We start from the raw sequence: 27,045 nt of genomic DNA, 5'->3' as shown, positions 1-27,045 counted from the left end.
ACAGAAGTCGATTCGAATTCTATTTCAGATTTCGTATGTAAAAACGATATTATCTTCTGATATATTTGACATTTGCAACAAAATTTAGGTTCAATGAGACTTCTACATGCGCAGTAGTATTTTATCAAAATTAAAACAAAAAAGAATTTTGATTTTGATATTGGAATCAAAACTAAATAGAATGGAATTTTGATTTTGATATTGGAACCAAAACGAAATAGAATGGAATTTTGATTTTGATATTGAAACCAAAACGAAATAGAATGGAATTTTGATTTTGATATTGAAACCAAAACGAAATAGAGTGGAATTTTGATTCGGATGCATATCCGAATCAAAACAAAAGTATTTTTTAATTTTGTTTTGATTCCGTGACGGTCCCTGTTTTTAATAAAATTTTAATTGAATTCCTCGATAAATATAATAATTATTAAAAATTTTATTAAAATTCGTCAAACGAATTTAACTATTTAAAAATTTGTTAAAAAAATTCTTTATGAAAATCCAATTTTAAAAAACATTCAAATAGGTATACAATAAATTATTTTTTGTATTTTAATAATTTCATTCTAGTAGAATTTTCTAATAAAAATTAATTTAAAAATGAATTTCAGTTGAAAACAAATAAATTTGAAAATTCTCAAAAAACAATTTCAAAAATTATTAAAAATAATGAATTTATAAAAAAAAGTTTTATTTAAAAACACTAAAAAAAATTTAATTTTGGAGAATAGTTACAAATTATTGCTGAAATTCAGTTGTTGTCAAGAGTAATAAAATCCTTCACAGAAATTTAATTATGTTAAAAAATTAGTAACATTCTTCTTAGGAATTTAATTATTTTCATAAATAATAAAACTCAATGCAGAATTTCAATTATTTTTAATACAATGTATTAAAAGCAATATAGCGTGAATTTTTAGAAATAATTCAATTTTGAAATTAATTTATTTTAAAAAATTGTAATTGAATTTTTTTTTATATTATTTGAAGTTTTTATTTTCTTATATAATATTTAATTGAAGAATTTACGTATAATTGAAATTTAAAAAAATTTAATATTGTAAATAAATGGATTTTGAAAATTGTCGAAGTCAATGTCCGGAGTCGGGCAATGTCGACAATGCCCATACATTTTCAATAATATTCAGCAAAGCGTGTTAATGCCCGGGCATTGTTGACATTGCCCATTCATTTTTGGGCAATGTTATTTACATTAAGGATTAAATTAATTATACTATTAAAAACAGACATTTAAAGTATTAAATCATTGGTAAAAATGTCCAGTGACAACGTGAGTGATATTTTTTTGTTAATAGAGCATTAATATTGGGGTTATTTATTAGTTCTAAGTTTTATAATTTATTAAAAAAAAATTCAAAACATCACATTTTATAACCATATAGTTAATAACACAGCTCAACAAAAAAACGAAAAAAATTTGCGCCTGGGTTTATATAATGATTTTTCTATTTATTATTTACTAAAATAAAGGGAAAATATACATATTCTTTTTAGAGTTTGCTTTTAGGGTTAGATTTTCTCAAGTGGACCTTAAATTTTCAAAAGTTATTTAATTGTTAATTCATTTAATTGTTTTTAGTTGAATATTTCTCGCTTTGAAAAAACATGTTTTAACTGATTTTTTTTAATTCTATAATTTTATATATTTACTTGTAAACTTTCGTACCTATTAAAAATAAAAAGGAGTAATACAATATATTTTACTACTAAACAGACTAAAATTTTTTATGAGGGTTTTAAGGCAATTTCCTCGGTAAGCATAATGTGGCAAAATTTTGTTCAAAATTACATGAAAGTAAAAAAAAATTTTACTCAAACTGAAAAAACTTTTAAAAAATTTATATTACAATATTATCTTTTTATAAATAAAATTTTACAAAATCCTCAAACTGAAAGGATTTTTAAAAAATTTATTTTATACTATATAAATTACAATATAATTTTTTTATAAAATAAATTTTATAAAAATCCTTTCAGTTTGAGTAAAGTTTTTTTACCTTCACGTAATTTTGAACAAAATTTTACCACATTATGCTTACCGAGCAGATTGCATTAAAACACTCATAAAAATTTTAATCTGTTTAGTAGTAAAATATATTGTATTACTACTTTTTAATTTTAATAGGTACGGAAGTTTACAAGTAAATTAAAAATATTTTTAAATTATATAATACAAAAAAATTACTTAAAACTTGTTTTTCTGGAAGCAAGAAATATTCAACTGAAAACAATTAAACAATAAACTTCAAATAGATTACATAAATAAATATAAATAAAATAATATATTACTAATTTTATTATAAACAAGTATTCCAATTGAATTTTAGTTCAAAACATACAAACCAAATTTGAAAAAAATTATGAAAGAAAACCTTCCAAAATAAACAAGTTAAAGCGTGCAAAGCGGGGCACACGACATTCGTCAGACGCGGGAGCCCACATCACGGAGCTTGCGCGCGTTTACAAAAAAATTCATAATTAATAAAATATTTGCTTGAAACAATTTTTTCTTTTTGATATGCAATCCTTAATAAATTCTCTTAAAGTTCTTATTTATAAAATTGAATATGGTTATCCAGAACACGTTTTATTTTTAATTGGTTTATAATAAATAATTATTTTTTAAAACAAAATAAGAGCTTCGATGGAGTAAACAATATTTTTATAAAGTTTGGAATTTCATAGTTAATTTGCAAAAAGAATCATCAAGTTTCGTCAATTTTTGTCAAAGTTATGCATTTTTTAAAAATGTTATGCATAAAATTTCAATTGTTTATAAAAAATAAACAATTTAATATTTTTTAATAAAATTTACAGGTTATTTGTAACTCTAATAGAACTATCTTTTTGCACATTTACACTGATAAATTTCAACTTTTGAAAATTTAAAGTCCACTTGAGAAAACACTGTATAAAAAGAAGTGTGTTACTGGAATGCACTTCAAGTGCATAAATGATGTCCCAGATGTGAACACACTTTGAAGTGCATTACCCTCATGCGTTTTGGTCACAAATGTAATGTATTTCACTGTTTTATGCACTTTAAAGTGCATAAAAATTTGAAGGCTAAATGCATTAAAGCACACTTCTTTTTACAGTGAAAATCTAACCCTTTTGTAGTAGTTGCAGTCATGTTAAGGGGGGAAATCACGAAAATTAGGCCTATTTTAGGAATTTTGTTTGGCTCAATTAAATGGTCAATTAAAAATCTGTAAAGTACGTTTTATTCCATGAGTATTGATATGCAAACTATATTTTTTCAAAAAAATTTCATTACAAAATGGCTGCGGTGAAGCATTTTATTAGAAGGCGTCTGTATTTTAGGGTTCCATGGCCGGACAACTAACGTCCTTACTTTTTAATTTAAAAAAAACCAAAATGTTATCATTTTCTATACATCAACAGTAGAGCTGTGCAAAATTCGAACCGAACCGAGTTTTGTTCGGTTTTGGGGCGCCGAAATGTCGAATGTCGAATATTCGACATCCGAACTGGGCTAGTTCGAATGTCGGTTTTTCGACATTCGAACTAGGCGAAAAAATTCGAACAGTTGGGTTCGAATTATTTTGCACAGCTCTAATCAACAGCTATCGACACACGTAGGCTTTTTTTGATATTTTGATTTTTTGCAAAATAGTGCGTAATTGAACAAAAAATGACAATTTTCCAAAAAAAATTCTAAAAATTGTTGATAAAAATAAAAGTAAGTAATATAAAAAATCTTCGTGTGTCGATAGCTGTTGATGTATAGAAAATGACAACATTTTCGTTTTTTTTTCAGATAAAAAATTAAGGACGTCAGTTGTCTGGCCATGGAATCCTGAAACGAGATGCTTTCTAATGAAATGCTGCACAGCCACCATTGTTTAATAAAATTTAAAAAATATATTTATTTTGCACATCCATACTCATGCAATACTCATGAAATTGTCAATCAAAAATCTGTAAAGTAGGGGAGAGTGGGGCAAGACGGGGTTGCGGGTAAGACGGGGTACCGGCCCTATTTAAGAAACGAATTAACCAATCGCGATTATATTTTACATAATACTGCACCGAGACGATAGTTTATTGTTTACAAAACCTAAAGGCCATGAGAACAAATCTTTTATCTGTGTTACTAAAAAAACTGTTTTCGACGATTTTCTTGTCATTTTTTCACTTTTTTTAGGAGGTGTTTATTACTTAATAATAACAGTTAATGAACTGTATAAATTTTTTTCTAACTGGCAAGGGTTACAGAAGAAGGGAAGCATATGTTTTTTTTCTTTGTTGAATCGTAAATTGTAGTAATTAATCGTTTTATTTAATTTCGTAGGTGCGGGCAAGATGGGGTAGGAGAGAGTGGGGCAAGACGGGGTACACAAACTAAGCAAAAGAAAAGAGAAATAAGAGAAGTTAAGAAAACAACTAAAATCAAGACTGAATAAAGTAAGAGTGACCAAAAAGAAAAAAGCTTGTCAGGTTAAATCATCAATTAGCGATGGTAAAATGGAAAATACACCTGTCTCTATTGTAATGGTTATTATTTAGACTCAAATGGAGGCTGGGCTGCTTTTTTTGTCTGCGGCCAATGGGCTCACTGCAGTTATGCATGAAGATGAAACCTTTACTTGTGAAATTTGTCGACAGAAATAGGTTATTTTTTGTTAGTACCCCATCTTACCCGCCGGTGGGGCAAGATGGGGGAGATTTGCAATTTTTTCAATATTATTAATGGTGTATTCCACGTCAGTTCAACACAAAAAATTTTATTAGGTTTTGGGATTCGGTTGAAATTGGGTAGATTATATCCTCTGGTGGTATTAAATAAAATCCCCAAGCGATTTTAAAAAATTTCAAAAATTGGCGGACATATTGGATTTTTAATTTTTTTGTACTTTTTTTTGAAAAATATATATCTCTGCTTCTTCTTAACGGATTTTAGTTTATGACCTCTTAAATTGTTCGTATTGAAATATACTTTTATTTAAAAAATTAAAATTAAAAAAATTATTTAAATTTTTTGTTTAAAAAATTAATTTAATTTTTTGAAAAGCCATAGAAAAAATATGCTACCTTCAATTTTTATCATTTTTTTACTATTTGTAGCCATAAATGTGTTGAACTTGTCCTGAAATTTTCATCGTGGGACAGCCAGTAGTTTTTGAGAAAAAAAATAAAACGTAAATCCTCGCATAGCGCTATAGCGATCAGTTTTAATGCCGCACGATTGTAAATGGAATTTTAATGAAAGTACGAGTTTTTATTAACCCTAGAACTAAAATATGATTTTTTTATAGACTAACGAAAAACTGGGGTGGTTTGGTACCCCAGATTTGAAACAATTGTAAAAGGTTACCTTCTATGTAATTTTTTTAATTTGTCAACAATGTGGCTAATTTGAAAAAATTAAACGGATTTTAAAAGGTAAATAAAGAAAAACTGTAAGACCTCGGAAACTCCCCCGTAAAAAATAGAAACCTCCTTTGTAATAAATAATTTTTATTCTATTTTAAAATCATTTAACATTTGTATATATTGTAAATAATATTTAAATTTTCAAGTTGCCTTAATCAAAATAAAATTGTCTCTATTTACCTTTTAAAATCCGTTTAATTTTTTCAAATTAGCCACATTGTTGACAACCCAGTAAAAAAAAACTAATTCAAATGAATTGAAACGAATTAACATTTTTGGTAGGCTCCAATTCGTATTTGTCACAAAGCGGGATTCACTTAAGCTCTTTGTATATTCAATTGAATTTAATTCAATATGTACCAATTTGTCCAAACGAATTCGCATTCGAAAGAAATGGCCAAGGAATGCATTGAATTCGTGCTAACGAATTGAAAAAAATTAAAGGCTCAAAACTTGTCCAGTGAATTGGTACGGATAGAAGGTTCGGAAGTTCAATACAGTTTCACGAATTCGGGAAAATTGCATCATGGCTCCAATTCGTATTTGTCACAAAGCGGGATTCACGAAAGCTCTTTGTGAATTCTTTTTAATTCATTTCAATTTGTTTTCGTTTACTGGGAAATTAGAAAAATTACAAAAAAGGTAACCTTTTACAATTGTTTCAAATCTGGGGTACCAAACCACCCCAGTTTTTCGTTAGTCTATAAAAAAATCATATTTTAGTTCTAGGGTTAATAAAAACTCGTACTTTCATTAAAATTCCATTTACAATCGTGCGGCATTAAAACTGAGCGCTACAGCGCTATGCGAGGATTTACGTTTTATTTTTTTTCTCAAAAACTACTGGCTGTCCCACAATGAAAATTTCAGGACAAGTTCAACACATTTATGGCTACAAATGGTAAAAAAATGATAAAAATTGAAGGTAGCATATTTTTTCTATGGCTTTTCAAAAAATTAAATTAATTTTTTAAACAAAAAATTTAAATAATTTTTTTAATTTTAATTTTTTAAATAAAAGTATATTTCAATACGAACAATTTAAGAGGTCATAAACTAAAATCCGTTAAGACGAAGCAGAGATATATATTTTTCAAAAAAAAGTACAAAAAAATTAAAAATCCAATATGTCCGCCAATTTTTGAAATTTTTTAAAATCGCTTGGGGATTTTATTTACTACCACCAGAGGATATAATCTACCCAATTTCAACCGAATCCCAAAACCTAATAAAATTTTTTGTGTTGAACTGACGTGGAATACACCTAATTATAAGTTTTTTTAAGAAACAGATGGCCTTTGTACGCCTTTATTACGAAAGACTGATTCCCAAAGATGATAATTAAAAAAAATAATAAAGTATATAGGTGATTCTCCGCGTAGCGCAGAACTTGGTTTTTTTCATGTTGTAATGGAAAAATAATAAATAATTTTCATATATTTTTACAATTCCAACGTAAAAAGGTTATCTATATGTTTAGAAACAAAAACCAATAATTACTTTTGTATCTAATATTATAATTTTTCATAAATAAGCGGTTTTAAGGCTGAAAATGTACCGACAGATTGGCTCAGTCGGATAGATGCCTGGCGTTGGTGGTCGTTTAAGGACCAAGGGTATAAGTACCCTTGGTTCGCGCCCACTTGGCTTGGTATTTTTCCGGCACGTGAGACAATCTGAGCGGGAGGTTTGACGTCGAGGTATAATGATGTGCACCGTCGATTATTGTCCGGTACACACCATTAGAACTCGACTGTCGATAAACCGGTTGTACTCAGAGAGGTTTTCTACAGTTTCCCTCTTCTCTGGCGAGAAAACCGATTGACGGGTGGTCCAGGCGTAATGCGAGTACTCCTAATAAAGTCGGCTGTAGACGCAAAATTAGGTTAATATATAGAAAATTTCTAAAGTAGAATGGTTATGCTTAATCCAAAAAAGTATTTCTCGGGGACTCTTGTCGAAGTGCGTAAGGCCAATAGGGCAGGAGTATAAACAATAAAAAAAAAAAAAAAGGCTGAAAATGTCAAATTTTTACCTGTCCCCACAGGAAGTTTAGAAAAAAAAGTTAATAATTTTAGTAATATGCAATAATAAATACAATTACTATTGACATTTTAGTATTGTCTACTTTAATACAGTTGAATAAAAAAAATTTTTTTTTAAATTCATTTTATATACGTTTTTTTCAGTTTATGCTTGACAGCAAATTTGAATGCTATTCATTATTTTATTAACAAACAGTAAATTATTTAAATGAAAATCAAATGTTAACTTAAAATTACTTTTGTAAACACAAAAAATAACTTCCTTAAGTTAATTCAGGAAAAAGAATCAATGTTCTAATTGATTTATTCATTTTTCACTCATTTTAAGTTGGAAATTTGATAAGGGAATCACAAAATAATCTCCACCGACCTCCACCGACCCTTAAATATTTTACCACAAATTAAACAATTATTTATAAAAAAGATTAAATAAAACGTAGTTATATTGTTTTGGTCAATACGAATGAGATCCACTTTAAACCGATTGAAAATTAATGATACTTTTTTAAAAAAATTAAAATATCTAAAGTCGGTTGAAAAAGTTCCCACCGGCCTCAGTTTCCACCGACCTTCGTATTACGAAGAACCTAGTGCAAATGTAGTGTTATGGTGCCACATATATAAGGAATAAAAAAAACCTATAGCTCAGGAAAGTTTACCATAAATTACTTAAATAAATTTCAATAAATTACCACGAAAATTTTTATAAATTACCGCAAAAATTTCCATAAATTACCGAAATAAAAATTTTCAATTATGATTTCTACTTTGCATATTTTTAAAAATTACCGACAAAATTTCTTTAAATTACCTTTCAAATTGCCATAAATTTCCATAAATTACCGCGAAATTTTCCATAAATTACCAAAATCCAAATTTTTAATAATAATTTAAATTTTTCATATTTTTATGAATTATTGCGAAAATTCCCATAAATTACCAAAACCCGTGTGGAAATCGCCCGACTTCGCCTAATTTAAATAAGGGCACTGATGAGGATTTAGTGAGGCCAACCACACAAGTAATGTCTAGATAGGTAATAATAGGGCACTGACTAGAATGCCTTCTTTTTCCAAATAGGAAAATCTAACGAGATCTATTTATGCCCCTATTAAATTTTTCAATCAGGCTCTGACTAGAATGCCCTTTTTGTCTAAACAGAGAAATCTATCTGGTATCTATTTATATCCCTATTAGGTATTTAAATTAATTTTCAATTTCATTGAAAAATCCTAATTTCTAAATAATAAGCAATGAAATTAATCAGAAAAATAGTTCTAAACGCATATTAAAATACTATTTAAAATATAAAAACTATTTGAGCAAAAATATTTACGATTTTAAAAATTCGAAATATTGCACTTTTTCTCACAAGCGCTAAAGAAATGTTCTGTTCAGTATATAAGGACGATGAGAAAGTAGATTCATAGCGTGCGAGTTAGTGTTAGGTATGCGTTAGTGTTAGTGTTAAGCTAGTCATAGGTTGATTGGTCGAAACAGTGTTGTTTACATGTGTGTTTGTTCAGTAACTTGTTCAGTATTACTGGCGCAATATTACGCTTGTCGTAAATTTTTGCTTTGGTATTTAGAAAAACTAATGAGGCGCTAAAGAGGCCCTCTAGTTAAATCCCCACATTGTGCTTTTCTATTCAGGCAGTGACAGGGCAATCTAGTTAGAACCTCTCTATCTTTTCACATCATCACCTGATATTTCAAGCGTGACGAAATTAGACGGGTCCTGACTAATTTTCCTAGTTTGCGCCTCACTAAACGAAAGGGCGTCTATTTAGGGCCTTACGAAGTCCTATTTTTAATTTCTACACGGGAATAATAATTTTTAAATGAAATTTACGCTATAATATTGTTTAAATTACCGCAAAATTTTTTTTTGACAGAATGTGTCCAAACAGTGAATTAGTTAATTACTACACTTGTTTGCAACAAAAATTATAAATAATTTTTCCGGCCCGCTATGGATTTTTCTTTCTAAAGCCTTTATCTTCAAAAAAATATATTGATAATAATCATAACGAAAAAAAATTTTTTTTAATTTCATAAACCAAATCGTGCGCTACGCGGAGAATCACCCATATATTCGATAATTTTCGTTTTTTTGCGCTTTAAACCCTAAGTACCCCGTCTTGCCCCACTCTCCCCTACGTTTTATTACGTACTTTACAGATTTCTGATTGACCATTGCATTCAGAAAATCATAAATTTTCAAAAATATGGTAAAAACGTTCTCCTATCTACAAAAGCAAACTTTTTGATAAAATATAATTTTTTCCTCATATTTGTCGATAAATCTATCGTAGAAAATATCTTAAATGTTAGGCTCAAATTTCATGTTGACTTGTGTAATTTAATGATTTAAAATTTATAACATTAAATTATTGGAATAAATTAATAAATTGACTAAAATATTTGAAAGTGGAATAATTGGTATATGTCTTTTCACAAAATGGGACAATTAGAATGTAAACGTTTACAAATTGGTAAATCAAATTGGTAAATCAAATTGGTAAATTTATTTATCAATAAATTGTGTTACTTGCTTTTGAAAAATTGTTGCTGCGGTAACTGGCAACACTTTTCAATGCAATAATTGTGATAATTAATTATTTTGTGAACAATAGTAGCTTGTAAGTGATTTAATGTGTTTTAGTAAAGTTTCAAACGTGGAAAACATCTGATTGCTGAGGTAAGTTGTTTCATTTTTAACTTCTCAAAGTGATTGTTTTTTATTAATGGGATTTCTTATGGGAAACTTTATTGAGTTCACTAAGTAATAAATACGTTTATTTTGTATTTACAGTAAGATTTACGAGACAAAAACCAAAATTCGCAAACAGCGGGTATAAAAGGAACACAATTATTTCTTCCGAATTGTTAAAGTGTGTTGTCAAAACGTAAGTTTTTCGTAATTTATTTTGTTTTTATCACCTAATTTGGTTTTTAGTGTTCAAAGATAGATCAAAAATGTAAAAGAGTGTTGGGACAGACAAGTCGCAAAAAACGACCAGTGATTCCATCATCGACCTCAACTGATGATACCAGCAACGTTTAAAACACACATTCGCTCTTTTAGTTTTGTTTTTACATTTGTTTTATATTCTGTGTTTACTTTCGAGCAATAAAAAATAACTTCTTTAACTTTAAATACGTTTTCCAATGGTTTTTACCATCTTGTTCCTAATAGCCCCATTTTGTAATTTCGAAAAAATGCGTCTTTTTTGTCTTATTTGCTTAAAATTCCAGCTTTGATCAAGGCAATTATTTAACCCTTCAATGAGCTCGCCAAGATCAAGAAAAGAAACAAAAAATTAAGGCAATATTTCAATACACAAAAAAGTTGCAAGACTTTAAAGTTGAAATCTGTTCCTAATAGCCCCAGTTTACGGTATATTTAAATTATATAAACAATTTTTGCCTAAAATTTTTCATATAAATCAAATGTAAAATTCAATTACACAATAATGGGCATTCCACGAAAAAGCGGCCATTTTTATCCGTGCATCACGACTTGAAAAATAGTACCTATATCTTTGATACATTATGCTGTAAAATTGAAATTGGACAATTTGCTATATTTCTTAATACATCATATTTAAAAAAAATGTATTTTAATAAATTTGAGGGGCAGGATGCAGGCTATAAGGTGTCACGCGCCATGTTAAGTAAATGGCGCGTAACACCTGATAGCATCCAGCCACTCAATTAATAATTAGAAAAAAAGATACAGCCTATTTAATATTTTAATAATAATAAAAACGAGTAAGAAGATCCGCCATATTGGCTCCAACATTTCGAATTTTTTCAAAATGATCTTAGATTCGTAATCAGCGATTCCAAAAACCCCCGAGTACCGAGTTTCGTCAAATTTAAATGAATAAAAAAATGTGTGCATCTGAGGGTTAATATTTCTGAGGGTTATAATTTCACTTATTATAAGTGTATAAATATGCACTTATTGAACGAGAGAGCGACTTATAACAATTACAAATATGTGAATTTTCACATATTCAGATTTAGAGAGTAATATATAAACATAAACGTCGAATAATAATCGATACTACTAATCGAATACCGTCGATTTTTTCTACTGCCATATTCGATTGTCATTATTCGAATAATCACAAGGCAGTATTCGATTATCGCTTATATTCGATTTCACTCTTGTCAAAAATCCTTTTTTTTTGCTTAGTTTCTCGCTCATTTGCAATAAAAAATTGTTTAAACAATATAAAACTGTAATGACAAAATCAAACTCATCAGTTCGTAACTGAATTAGCCCAACCACAAATTCCTAGCTAAAAATAATAAATAAACAAATAATACTCTTGTCGAAAACCCTTTTTTCCTAAGTTTCTCTTTCATTTTCAATACGAAATTGTTTAAACAATTAAAATTTGTAACGACAAAATAAAACTTATCCAACGACATATTCCTAGCTCAAAATAATAAAAAAATCATTATCACTTTTGTCAAAAATAATTTGTTTTACTTAGTTTCTCGCTCATTTTTAATGAAAAATTGTTTAAACAATTTCTTACTAAAAATGAGGGAAAAACTAAGTAAAAAAAATTATTTTTGACAAAAGTGATAATGATTTTTTTATTATTTTGAGCTAGGAATATGTCGTTGGATAAGTTTTATTTTGTCGTTACAAATTTTAATTGTTTAAACAATTTCGTATTTAAAATGAAAGAGAAACTTAAAAAAAACTATTTTTGACAAAAGTGATAATTATTTGTTTATCATTTTGAGCTAGGAATTTGTTGTTAGACTAATTTAGTTATCTAATTGATGAGTTTGATTTTGTCGTTGCAAGTTTAAATTGTTTAAACAAATTTTCATCGAAAATATTCTAGAAACTTAGCAAAAAAAGGTTTTTTGACAAGAGTGATAATTATTTGTTTACTATTTTTTATCTATTTCAATATATATTTACTTACGAAATAAACTTGACAGGAAACATAATTATGTTGTTTAACTCACCTGAAACAAAAAGAAAATACTTTATAATAAAATTATTATCAAAAAAATGAAAAAGAAATAATAATTTCAATCAAATATTATTCTATTAAGGACATCCGAACGGTGGTATCAAACTGGAATTTTCTATTAAAAAATCTAGAGCCTTCAATTTTTAATCAATTTAATTATAAATTTTTAAATAAAAGCTAAAAAAATTTATAAGATTTTTCTATAATCGAAAGAACACCTCTCAGGCGCAGATTAAAAATTTAGGCTATTTCTGAAAAATCATCAGCCCTTTTGAAATGTGTAATTAAAATTATTTAATGAATTGAAAAATTCTATCGCATAAAACTGCACAACTATTCATTTGGATAATAAAAAATAAAGAGAGAAAATAAATAAATGGACTCTCGTATAGAATGTTTTGTATTTGGTTGTAAATTTATGGGTTTAAAATTGTCAAGAATAATCACGTTGTATGTAAATATAAACATGTATATATGTTATATAGAATTTGTAAACGATTCACTGTTTAATTACATGTGGTAAAAAGAAGTTGCATGTACACTGATGAAATCTCCGTTTACAGTAATTACATTTAATGTGAATGTATCGAGAATTTAAACAAATGAAACTAATTTCAAATGACCACAGGCTCAATCGATTACAGTTTGCAATGTGCAATTGCATCTCATTTTATATTCAACTGATGAGTAAACAGATTCATATACAGAAGCTTAGTGTATACCAATAAAATAATTATTTCAATCTAATCCAATTAGTGAATGTCACATATGTTTAATGTTGCGAGAAAATTTATTTTCATTTATAATAATGAAATTTTTCTCATTAAATAAAAGTTTTGACCTTTATATTTATAGATTTTCCAATTCAAATTTCAGTTATTCTTTGGTAAACATTAATTATGTTTATTTATTATTTAGTACACATTTTTATTACATATTTAATAGTTACCTATATATAGAGATTATAACATTATTATTTATTACTAATTGTTAGAGTTTAATGAATTAATTTAGAAAAACTGAAAAATGAACGGACAAAATGAAAAAAAAGTTAAACTAACGACACACCATGCTGGACAACCCAGAGGGTTGTCTGAGAGGGGGGACAGCCCCGTGTACAAAGAAGGAAACGCGAACTAAATATAAAAAATGTGAAGAAAAACCAAACGAGAACACTTTATAACGAGAAAAAAAAGAGTGATAGAAATTTTAAATAAGTTTTCACAAGATCTGCCCGAGCGTCCGTCTGAAGTGAGAAGACTAAGAGTAATGCCTCAGGCAGTTCACTGACTCCCGAATTTCAGAGAAGAACTCGAATAGAGGGGGAATCGCCTGGCCGGCCCCTTCCACAGTCGATAGACTTCAGGGCGCCAGCCCCCCGGGCGGCAGGACACCCGTGGTTCACTTCGAAACCCAAACATTCCCGCCCGCCTTGTCCGCAGGACAAATGACACTTTTTCCTGTTTAATGAGGTGGCGGTATTGGGCTAAGTCGCACGATAGGGCGACGATATGTTCCGTGAATTGTTTTCACTGTAGCCACTCGGACCATCCCGTCAGCCCCCGGATGAACCGCGATCACTCTTCCTAAAGGCCACTTCGCGGGGGGGTATCGATTGTCCTGGATGAGCACTAACTGATCGACACTGAAATTGTCCGAAGGTTGCTGCCATTTCCCTCTGACTTGCAGCGACTGTAGGTACTCCTGGGACCATCTTCTCCAAAAGTTGTTCCTTATTTTTTGAATAAGTTCGTAGCGCTTTAATAGGTTGTCAGGTACGTTCGGTGGTTCTTTGTCAGGAATCATTGCCAATGTGCTACCGATGAGAAAGTGTGCGGGGGTCAGAGCGTTAAGATCCTCTGGATCGGTTGACATGGCGCATAAAGGCCTTGAGTTCAAGCAGGCTTCTATTTCAGTAAGGAGGGTGCTAAACTCTTCGAAGGTAAATGTCCGCGAAATCATCAGTCGAGCCAGATGGTGCTTTGCCGATTTCACTCCGGCCTCCCAGAGTCCGCCGAAGTGAGGTGAGTTTGGGGGGATGAAGCTCCATGTTGCTCCGTCGTTTGCGAGAGCCGCTGTGGCTTCCATGTAGAATGTGGACCCCCTTTTAAACATGGATCTTAGTTCCCGATCGGCACCTTGGAATGTTGTTCCGTTGTCGCTGTACAATCGTCGACAAAGACCTCTTCGTCCTGTAAATCTGCGATAGGCTGCTAGAAAGGTTGAAGTCGTCATGTCGCTCACCGCTTCCAAATGAATCGCCTTCGTAGCGAAGCAAACGAAAACTACAATGTATCCTTTGTAGGATTTGATTCCACGGCCTTTAGTGGCCCGCAGTTGAAAAGGTCCAGCGTAGTCTAGTCCGCAATTCGTAAACGGACGAGCCGGTTCTATTCTTGCGGGTGGGAGATCACCCATGAGCTGCGTGGGAAAGCGAGGTTTAGTTCGGTGACAGGGCACACACTTGCGGACCAGTTTTCTCACTAGTGAGGTTGCGCCGACAATCCACACTAAGTTTCGAAGGATGCTCAGGGTTAATTTTGGTCCTCCATGACCCGAGACCTTGTGCGCTAAGCTTACATACAAGGGTGTCAGTGGTGAATCTTTTGGTAGAATCGGTGGATGCTTCGAGGAGAAGGCTAGTGAGGAATGTTTCAAACGTCCACCTACTCGAAGGATTCCCGCTTTATCCAAAAAGGGGTTGAGATTGCGGAGTTTGCAATGTTTAGGAATGCTTTTCGCGTTTTTAAGTAAGTCTATCTCCTCAGAGAATGTTTTCCTCTGCGCTATCGCTAAGACCGTCGATTTGGCGGAGTCCAATTCGGTCGAGGAGAGGACTGTATCCTTGAAAGAGTTTTCAGATCCCTTTGCTTTATAGTTCTTGAACACTCTCAAGCAGAATGCTACAACTCTAATAAGCCGTTGCAAAGAGGAGAATCTTGAGAGGATCTCAATTTCGACTTCATTCTTGACTGTGAGGAACGCTTTTACTTCCGCATTTTCGGTATCGGGACGTTGAAGTTGAGAGGGCCAATTAGCCGGTGATAGGGACAGCCATTGTGGACCATTCCACCAAAGTCTATTTTCTCGTAGGGTCTCTGGTTGAAGACCTCGTGTCGCTAGGTCAGCCGGATTTTCTTGGCTAGGCACGTGTCTCCATTTCACCGAAGGCAGTTCAGTCTGAATGTAGGAGACACGGTTCGCAATGAAGGTTTTCCATTTAGATGGATGTTGGTTGATCCAGGCTAGGGTGACTTGACTGTCACACCAAGCCGTCACAGGCACAGCATTTAGAAAGGTCAGCCGTCTAACGTATTTTAAGAGCTTTACTAGGAGAGCAGCTCCACAGAGTTCTAGCTTTGGTATTGTTGCAGTCTTAATAGGAGCGACTTTGGACTTCGCTGCAAGAAGTGTAACTTGACCGTCCTCTTTGTATTTAAGGACTCGCACGTAGACTACTGCTGCGTAGGCTCGAGTGGATGCGTCTGAGAATCCATGGAGCTCGATCAGCGAGTTCGAAAAGCTTCCTAGCCAGCGTGGTATCTTGATACCTGATAATCCAACTAGGGATTGATAATATTGCGTCCAGCGCTCTTGTACTTCGGTAGGGAGTTCAGCATCCCAGTCAATTCTGAGTATCCAGAGGTCCTGGAGCATGATCTTGGCGACCACTGTGATAGGTGCGAGCCAGCCCAAAGGGTCGTATAGCTGGGCAATGCTAGAGGAAATCATTCTTTTTGTCGCATCCCCTGAGATGTGTGTTTTTTGAGGGTTGTTGAAAGCAAAGTAATCGACTCTTGAAGCCCACAGTATCCCCAGAGTCTTAAAGACTGTGTTTTTGTCGATGATCTCCGAGGATAGTGGTGCGCTAGATGAAGGATGTAGATCGGGGTGGTTTACTGCCCATTTATCTAACTTAAGGTTCGCCTTCGCACAGAGATCTATCACTTGATCTCGTTTCTTCTCGGCGTGAAGGACGTCATCATCGCCGTCGAAGATATCGTCGACATAGGTGTTATCTAACAAACAGTCCGCTCCAAGTGGAAATTGAGCTCCTTCATCGATCGAAAGTTGTTTCAAGGTGCGGATGGCGAGATATGGCGCGCACGCCGTGCCATATGTGACAGTGCAGAGCCGATATTCTTCGATGGGTTTCTCCGGAGTTGATCGCCATAGAATCCGTTGTAGGTCGCGATCTTCCGGATAAACGAGGATCTGGCGGAACATTTTTACTATGTCCGCGGTGAAAACGACTCTGTGTCTGCGCCAGTTTAATAGTATGAGGCCAATGTCGTTCTGTAGAGCAGGTCCGGCATGCAGGAAATCATTAAGGCATTTTTTCTGAGAGGTTAACCTTGATGCGTTAAACACCACTCTTAATTTCCAGCCCAAGTTGTTTAATTGTTGGATTATTGCGTGGTGTGGTATGTACCAAGCCTTTGGGTTGTTCAATTCCTCCTCTGGAACTCTCTCCATGTGGCCGTCTGATTCGTAATTATCCATGAACTCGCAGTAGGCTTCGGATAACTTGATATCTTGTTTAAATCGTCGCTCTGTTCCAATTAGGCTGCTTGCAGCCATTTTTCTTGTTTCAGCCGCAGCCTCTGGAGGTTGACACTTAATGGGAAGACGGACCATGTACTGGCCTTCTGGGGTTCGTGTATGTGTGTATTGACGAAATGTTTTTCACAACGTTCGTCGTCTGGCTTGATAACTTTGTTATTTGGGATTGTTTCGAATTCCCAAAAGCGTTGTAGTTGATCTTGAATATTTTCTGACGGTAAGCAATGCATTGACGAAACTGTTATTGGTGAAGTTGGTTCCGCCCGCCGTTTAGACTCGGTTTGAACTGTTCCCGAAACAACCCAGCCCAGAGCTGTTTTTTGGGCTGTTGCTTTTGGGTTTTCAATCTGGTACAGCCCTGGTACTAATAACTGTCCATAGTAATCGGCACCGATTATAAGTTGGATTGTTCCAGGTTGGTAGTACAGAGGATCAGCCAACTTTTCTGCTCCGAGCCAATCTAGATCGATCTCCACTATTCTTCTTGTTGGAAGCCTTGATGTAAGTTTCGGGACCACATAAGCTTGGAATTCGAGATGGAAGTCGGGTTGGTGCACGGACCTTAGGGTCATCGTGGCAACTGTTTTTGCCTCCCCCACTTTGTGGTTTCCCAATCCCAGGATAGTGACATTTGCGGGGTAGCGTGATAGTCCCAATTGCCTTACGACATCCTGTGAAATGAAGGATACCTCGGATCCTTGATCCAGCATGGCACGGGCCTTGATTTGGCCTTTTGGTCCCTCAAGAACAGCGCAGGCTGTTGCCAGAAGAATTGTCCGTTTGGATCTGCTGATGGACGTTGTATTCGTACGGACGGAGAATGCTGCACTAGCCGGTGGACTTTGTGTCTGGTGAGGGCCTTTTGCCTTCTTTTCGTGCTCGGATTTTTCGTCTCTAGATGGCCTGTGCAGAAGGCTGTGATGTTGCTTATGACATTCGAAGCAGCGTCCCTTGGAAGTGCAGTCCTTGATTTGGTGAAGGCCTAGACAATTAAAACAGAGTTTCATTCGTCGTGCTTCGTTAAGGCGCTCCAATGTGCTAAGTTGTTTAAAGGTCGGGCAGCGACCTATGTAGTGTTCTTCGGAACACTTTGGACATTTCCGGTTTGAAGGTCCGCTCTTTTCTGAGTTGTGAAAAGACCTCTTGATGTTTTTCTGTCCTTGTTTTTTTGAACTTGATGCGAGCGAGTTGGTGGTTGTCGTTGAGCGATGCGAGTCTGTCATGTTTAGGGTGATTATTCGATCGTCGATAAATTTTGCCAAAGCTTGGAATGTGGGATAATCATCGGGTTCCGTGTCGTTGCCTTCCGAATTGGGGGGTTTCGAACTCCGGGTGCTGAGGTAGTTTTCCCATTGAAGGCGCGACTCTGGATCCAGCCGTTCGCTCGTGTGGTAAACCAGCCAATCACCGATGATTTCTCTTCCGATGTTTTTCAGAGAGCGGACAGCTTGTCTAGTTTTGTCGATGAGTATTTTGAGGTCTGCTACCGATTCGCTTTGTAGTTTGGGTAGATTGTAAAGGGTGTTGAAGTGAGTATGTATGAGCAGGCGTACGTTGCAGTATCTGCCCCTTAATGCCTCCCATGTGGGCTTGTAATTTACTTCCTCTACTTTGATGTCCTTCACAAAGTCGGCAGCCTCATCGGTTAAACATTGCTTCAAGTATTGCAGTTTTACGACATTAGGCAGCGTTTTGTCCTCATCTATCATGGAGAGGAACAAATCTGAAAAGTTTCCCCAATCTTCGTACTTCCCAGAGAATTGCGGTAATGTAGACTTCGGCAGGCGCAACTTGCTTGAAATTGGTCCGCCTGTATGTAAATTGGAGGGCTCGTTATGTTGAGTGGATGTTGTTGAGTCGTGTAGTAGTGAAGCTAAATCATCGGTTTCGGCTTCATATTCGACCTCCATGTTTTCAAATTGTTGTTCAGTAACATAGGGCTCTTTTTCAGAGTCCGCAGTACTCACGATGTCTAGGTGAGCTTCTCGGGCCTCGTTCCAGTACATTTCTAACTGGTTCAACCTAGACTTAAGAAGAGGAATGGATAGGGTTCCTTCCTTCGATGCCTGTTTTCTACGTGTGATAGTTCTTTTTATTGTGTCGAGGCGAGTGGCCTGTTGCGACAATAGTTTTTTCAAGGTTGGAGCCATCTTGTTGCGAGACAACGGTGAGGATGTTTTCAGGAAAAGATAGGGTATCCTTTTTGCCTTTGCCCCTATCCCCCTCGTGTGTTCCTTCTCGTTCGGCGAAGGATAAGATACCCTTTTTTGCTTTTGCCCTTATCCTTCGACCTCACGATAGCAAATTAATAAGATACCCTTTTTTGCTTTTGCCCTTATTAATTTGCTCTTTAGTCCAAGACTAACGGGGGAATAGAGGCAAATTCCCGGCCGATGCACCAAAATTCTGTTAGAGTTTAATGAATTAATTTAGAAAAACTGAAAAATGAACGGACAAAATGAAAAAAAAGTTAAACTAACGACACACCATGCTGGACAACCCAGAGGGTTGTCTGAGAGGGGGGACAGCCCCGTGTACAAAGAAGGAAACGCGAACTAAATATAAAAAATGTGAAGAAAAACCAAACGAGAACACTTTATAACGAGAAAAAAAAGAGTGATAGAAATTTTAAATAAGTTTTCACAAGATCTGCCCGAGCGTCCGTCTGAAGTGAGAAGACTAAGAGTAATGCCTCAGGCAGTTCACTGACTCCCGAATTTCAGAGAAGAACTCGAATAGAGGGGGAATCGCCTGGCCGGCCCCTTCCACAGTCGATAGACTTCAGGGCGCCAGCCCCCCGGGCGGCAGGACACCCGTGGTTCACTTCGAAACCCAAACACTAATAATATTTAGTAATTATAGTATAAATGAGAATTAATTTAATATTATAAATATGTATTAACAACGAATATTTATTTATTATTCAGTAAACATTTATTATTAAATACTTATTTATTAGGTACCTTTTATCTCTGATGACTTCTCACTAATTTCTAAATATTCAACTATTAAAATTGAAAATAAAAAAATAATTAAATAATAGAAAAAATTATAACTGCTTTGTTAAGTAAATAATATTTATAGCATACGAATAATTTTCATTTTAAAATTTAATTTTTCTGCTTCGAATTATTAACATTCAACTATCGGATTTTAATTAAAAATTGCCCCTTTGTTAAAAATACAAGGTTAAATTTCGTTGAAGTATGTTTTTATATTTTTTTTCTTCTCTTGTTTTGCATAAATACATATTTAATGAAAAACATGAGGTATAATTGGAAATATGCGAATAAATAAAAATAGCCTGATATTTGAGCATCGAAATTTAATTTATCTGTCGGGCATTAAAGAGACGTTCACATGACAATTGGAAGGGGTAAATTTCCAAAATCGATACGTCACATCGTTTTACCTTTGAAAATCCACTTGTAGTGACGTTATTTTTACTTTCCTCTTTTTTTTTCTTCTATTTTATTTTTTGCGTCAGACTTTCACCCCTATATACACGGTATACTTTCGAGTAATTCGAGAAACGTTAAAATACGAGTAGTAAAACATTTAAAGTACTTCACTTTTTTTGTTTTGTTTTATTCTCTTTTTTTTTATTTCACAAATTGTGAAAAAAACCACTCAATTAAAATACAATGCAATAATAAATGAATTTCATTTTTGAAGCTAAAAAAATGGAAATTTTTATCAGTGAGTGAATGTTGAAATAATGCATTTAAAAAAACAATAAAAAATTTCAAATACAAAAAAAATGAATACAAAATAATAAAAATGGTAAAAAAAATATAAAAAATAAAAATGGTAGAAATAAATAAACAAGAATAAAATCAATAAATACAAAATATTTATTTTTTTTTGACAATAATTAATTAATTACAATAAATAAACAATTGAAGTAACGTAAATAAATAATTCAGATAAATAAACAATTCAAGTTCCCGTTCGTTGGTGATCGCAACTGTTTCAATATAGTTTTTCAGATCACACCAATTAAAAAACTAAACTTTAACCGAACCGAACCGAGTTTTGTTCGGTTTTGGTACGCTAAAATGTCGAATTTCGGCGCCCCAAAACCGAACAAAACTCGGTTCGGTTCGAATTTTGCACAGCTCTACTAAACTTGATTAAAAAAAATAATAACGAATATTTTGATATAGTAGAAAAGTAAAAATAATTAAATAGAAAGAAAATAAATGCAATTAAAAAATTGAAAAAAGTTAATACTGATGAATACTTTAATGAATAGGAATAATAATTAATAAATAATAAGAAATTAGTAAAATATGAAAAATAATTTTATTATTAAATTATGATTAACACAGTTTTCGTTAATAATATAAAAAATATTTTCTAGTAAAGATGAAAATAAGAAAAATATAATAAAAAATATTATTACTGTTAAATTAGAAAAAAATATGACGTCTCGATGCTTTATTTTAGTAATATATTATGAAGAAAAAGGGAACGTTCACTGTGATTTTTTATCACGAAACTTTCTGACGGGGGTTTCAAGATACATTTTTCTAAGAGAAAATGAAAAAAAAATGAATAGCTCGAGGAACCTAATTTAGTAAATTGGAAGATACACAAGAATATGAACCTAACCTGATATTTTTTCCTTAAGAAACTCAATCAGATTTTTCTTTTCCTTTTTTTTCCATCTGTTCCTTTAGAATCGACTTTATCAGCAAAAATCTTTTGGCATAATCTAACTATTTGCGGATCTCGATATACTCACTGAAATTCACTTCAAAATTATTATAACAGTTTTCTCCCTCTCTCTGAAATTGAGGTTACAGAAATCAATATGCTTTTTCATTTCATTTCTCAACAATTCGATTGATCGAATTATTTCCAATCTCTTCGAAAATCTAAATTTAGAAATTTTTTGTAAATTATTTTTAAATTTAAAATTATATCTGATATTAAACAATATTTACTATTTACTTTCTACTGCAAAAAAATGTTTAGTAGAAAATAAGTAGAAAATAATTTTTATAATAAATACTAATTAATTTTTTGTAGTAGAAAATAAATAATATATAGTTGATTTTTTCTTCCGTTGTTGAATTTTGTTGACTCCACACGTGCTGTTTATATGAAGTGCAAAATTGTCTCCTTTAGATTTTAGTCTTGTTTTGTCATCCGTACGAGATGTTAGTGTTTCTGTTCTGTTTTAATTTCGGACATTTTTTATTTCTAGACGCGTTACAAATGTAACAAATTAGTTTTTTAAATAATTTATATAAATTTTTTTTTTTAAATGACCAGGTAAATATTATTTTGTTTAATTTGTGTTAAAAATCTTAATTTTATTTTATGTGTAAATTAATTGTTTATAAAAAATTTCATTGTTTAATAAAGTGGCCTGATGATGGTGTCAAACCAAGACGCCGAAACGTTGCACAACTAATGAAATAGTGTTTCATTTATTACTCTTCCGATAATCGATTGAAGAATATCAACAAAGAAAAAAAGAAAAGAAAATAAATAATTATTTTTATTTAGTTGAAAATAAAGAATTTTTAATAGTAATACTCTTCACATTCATTCTTTCATTTTTTCTGTCCCTCACACTCTGAAGTTGTCTTTTGTGTATACTTTTGTTTTTTGTTAACTTCAGATAGATTGTATATTATATTATTATGTTACAATTATTTTTATTTTATAATTAATTTAAAATTGTAATGACAAATAGAAATCATCAGAATTTTTTCACTCCTTTTGATTGAAAGACTAAAATTTTGTTAAATATTATGTTTTGTCAAATTGAAATTATGCGCAGATTTTTGTTGTTCGCAATTTTTTAAAAAAAATTATTATTTTGTTTTAGAAAGAGAAGAAAAATATTTGCACAATTTCTATTTTTAATCTTATTTTTGGAACAGGATTTCCCACATGAATTAAGATATTCAAAAATTTCAAATTCAAACCTTTTTTAATTAAAAAACTTATAATTAAGTATTGTTATAAAACATGAAGATATCGATTGCTCCGAGTCGAAGACTCGGAGTGATCGATTTCTTCATGTTTTCTAATAATTAAAGATGACCGAGAGATAAAATCATTATTTTATATTATAAGAATATTGTTACTGTAACTTCATCAAAATTATTTTCATCATTTTCATTCAATTATTATTTTCTAGAATTTTTAATTATTTTTCATGAAAAGAATAATTGAATTCCTTAAAAAAAATTATTGAATTCGTTTTGGGAAATTTTATTAAAATCTTAGATATTGAAAATAATTGAAATTAGGACAAGAATTTTGTTATTTATAAAGATTATTGGGATTTTCACGAAATTTTTTTTCAAATTTTGAACATAGTTGAATTTTATAAGAAGAATTTTATATTATTGTTGAAAATAATTGAATTTCTGCAATTATTTGTGCTTTAGCGCGCGAATTGTTGCTAGTTTTTAATAATTGTCAGTCCAAACTATTTTTTAAACTAGAAATTAAATAAAAAATAATTTTTTGTAATGAAAAATAAATAGTAAATAATTTTTCGAATTAAATGAAATGAAGCAATGAATAGATTTTTTAGTGGAAAATAAGTAATGAATAATTTTTGTGATGGAAAAATAAAGGATAAACAGTTTTAGTTATTGAAAAAAAGGAATAAATAATTTTTCGTGGTAGAAAATAATTAAAAATTTAACTGGCAATTTTGCAGTCGGTTTTTAAAGTAAAAACTTTTTTTATAGCTAAAAAATAATTTAACAGCAAAAAATTTTTGTAGCTAAAAAATAATTGTAGGTGTATTAAAAAAAATTGTTTATAGCTAAAAATAATTTCACAGTAAAAAACCAAGTTTTTTATGCTAAAAAATTAATAAATTATTATTTGCGAAAGTAAAAAACTAACTAAAGAATAAGTATTTTCAACAGAAAAGGAGTTGGAATTATTTTTTTAATTAAATAATTTTTAATTTCCAAAAAGGAGGAATTCGATATGAAATATTACTTTATGTACGATCACATCTCTCGTGGGGAATATGTGTTTGTACCTCAAAATATATTTATAGGGACAAATCCGTTTCTATCAGACAGTGAAATGTTCAATTTCGCCTTTAGTGCCTCCTTTGCTTATGGTTAGGATATTAATTATTAAAAGACAACACTTTGAGGTTTCGATGACAGTGTCTTCCTTTATCAAACAACACACCTCCTTCCCCTTTTACCCGTTTACCCCCAAACCTCTAAAACCCCAGGTTCAACATATTGAGTCCTTGCATAGTTCTCGATCGATTGGCTGACCAAAGTTGTCTATATCTACACTGACAGGAATTCACACAAACATTGTCGTATAATCATCTATTCTTGGCAAACTATTTTTCATTTTACATTTTAATAATAATTATAATTTAATATTAATTTTATTTCATTTTTTACATTTAATTTATTACTATTAAGACGTGATGCGATAGTAATTATCTGAAAGATTTTAAAAATATGTGTTTGAATTTATTTAATTGTCCGCTTCGGTGGTGATGCGTTTTAGTAGAAACAGTGGTTCATGCGCATGCGTTTTTAGAGAGAGAAAGAAGAAGGGACGTTAAGTACACCACTTGACTCCTTCTATCGTTCTAACGCTTTTGGAATTTCAAAGTTTTCGGTTAAGAAAGAGTCCCGATGGTTTTTTAATTTCCAAATTCAGGGTTGACACTCTTTTGCTCATTTGAAAATCGAGTGATAAAATCATTATTTTATAATTATAAGAATATTGTTGATGTTACTTCTTCAAAATTATTTTCATCATTTCAATTCAATTCTTATTTTCAAGAATTTTTAACTAAAATTCTACTTCAAATTAATTATTTTTAATCATTTTTGAAAAAAGTTTTCTAAGATTTTTCAAATCCATTTGTTTACAATTCAATTTTACGAAACTTCGATTATTCGGAAATTCTTCAATTAAATATAAGGGGCAAATTTTCTCAAGTGTACCAATGTCAAAATTGCAAGTTGTTGGATCGGGCTAATATTTTTAAAGTATTTAGTACTATATATGAGTACTTCAACCACCAAGTATTATGAAATTTTATAAAAAAATGTTCTTTAAAAAATGTCAATAAATATTAAGCCGGGAATATAGTTATGCAGCGCGACACACGCATAAGGTGTTGAATATTTTATTTAAACAATCGTTGCAAATAACTGGAATACATTTTTTTAAAAGTAGAATTGTATAAACATTTGTTTAAAAAAGAACTTACACTTTATCTTTATTTTTATGAATGATATTCATTTGTTAATTAATTTTTATAAATATTTATTTATAAAACGTCAATTTATTCAAAATACTTCATATTGGGCTCGTTGGATGCGGATTTTGTAATGCTTTACAGTAGTAACTTCAGAATTGCGTTAACTTTATTTTGTTGTAAAATATTTCAATATTAATTAATTAATTAATAATTCGAAAACAAAATAAACGTCATTTTTTCGTTTCAAATATTGAAAGTATACACATCTTAAGCTTTCTTTTGGAACAAAAAAAAGAAAGAAAGTGTCCTTTTTGAAAAAAAATCAAAATAATTTTTAGTTTTCAAGAAAAAGGGTTTAATTTTAAATTTTTTTAAAAAATGTTTTCACCATTTAAAAGAGCAAGAAAAAACCTACCTAAAACATATAGGTCAAATTTTTTTTTACTTTATTATATAGAAGCTACGATTTTTTAGAAAACTCACTGTTCATACTTATCCAAAATCTTCAACCCCCTCCCCCCTCTACAATTTTTTATAAAATTTCATAATACTTAGTGGTTGAAGTACTCATACATAGGACTAAATACTGTGAAAATATTAGCCCGATCCAACAACTTGCAATTTTGACATTGGTACACTTGAGAAAATTTGACCCATATATTAAAAAATAAAAACTTGAAATAATTTAAAAAGAAATTCAAAAACTATTTCAAAAACATTAATTCTACAAAATTGTTAGTAAAAAATTTAAAGGATTCAAATTTTTAAAAATTTTAATTTGAAACATTTTCAAAATTCAATTATTTCTAAAAATTCACACTATAATACTTTGAATATTCAATTATTATCTAAAATTTTTACTGAAATAAATCTGTTGAGGTAACAAAAAATTTTGTAACAACAACAACAAAAATTTGTTAGTCTTATATTTACAATTCTTTTTTCTCTATGTATTTATGAAAATAATTGAATCTCTCTGAAAGATGTTATTATTTATGAAAATAATTGAATTATTGGGAAAAAATTTGTAAATAATTGAATTCCTGTAAAATTCTTATTATTTATGAAAATAATTAAATGCTTCCGCAGAATTTTATTAACGTTTTATTTAAATAATTGAAATGTTGCCAAGAATTTTATTAAAATTTTTGAAAATAATTGAATTTCAAAGAAGAATTTATTGTATTACTTTTAAAAATAATTGAAATTTTTTAAAATTTGCATAGAATTTTATTACTTTAAAAATAATTGAATTTATATGCAATCATTTATAACTTCTCCAAAAATCAAGTTTTTCAGTTATTTAAAAAAAAATTAAATGAAAAAAGCGAAATTAGTCTTAATTCTTGTCAGTGTAGAGAAATTGAGTAAAATTAATCTTTTGTTATTCATCAACCTCGTACCAATATTAAATATCAATTTAATTAAATTAAGTCGAGGAGAAAAGGAAAAATAATTTAAAAAATGTTGTGCGAAATTGTAATTAGTGATTCAAAAATTAGTAATTAAGTGGAAATTGTGAATAAAAATTAAAAAATAATTGTTTCATAATTATAAGTAAATTATATTTTAATATAAAAAATTGTAAAAATTAATTCTGAATGTAATGGGGTATTCCAAGCAAAAATAGTTTTGGAATATTTTCTACAAGAATGATACTAGAAAAACGGCTTTACTAGATCAGTTCAATTTTACACTTAGTCAATTTTTATTATTATCCACTGGCTGGGATTTTTATTCCATTTTTCCCCCGTAAAAAAGTAATCTACCTAGTCATCAATTTTTCTGC

The 27,045-nt window shown here is 31.0% G+C and overlaps 1 protein-coding gene across 1 annotated transcript in view; it reads right to left on the bottom strand.

Annotated features, from left to right (window-relative positions):
- LOC122504090 (protein timeless homolog) overlaps positions 1-27,045 on the bottom strand; it is a 710,704-nt gene that overhangs the window by 174,090 nt on the left and 509,569 nt on the right. The window lies entirely within an intron of this gene.

Source organism: Leptopilina heterotoma, unplaced genomic scaffold (assembly GCF_015476425.1).
Source record: "Leptopilina heterotoma isolate Lh14 unplaced genomic scaffold, ASM1547642v1 Lhet_278, whole genome shotgun sequence".
Taxonomy (NCBI): domain Eukaryota; kingdom Metazoa; phylum Arthropoda; class Insecta; order Hymenoptera; family Figitidae; genus Leptopilina; species Leptopilina heterotoma.
The sequence above is the reverse complement of the archived record's forward strand: the minus strand, read 5'-3'. Positions and strand labels throughout refer to the sequence as shown.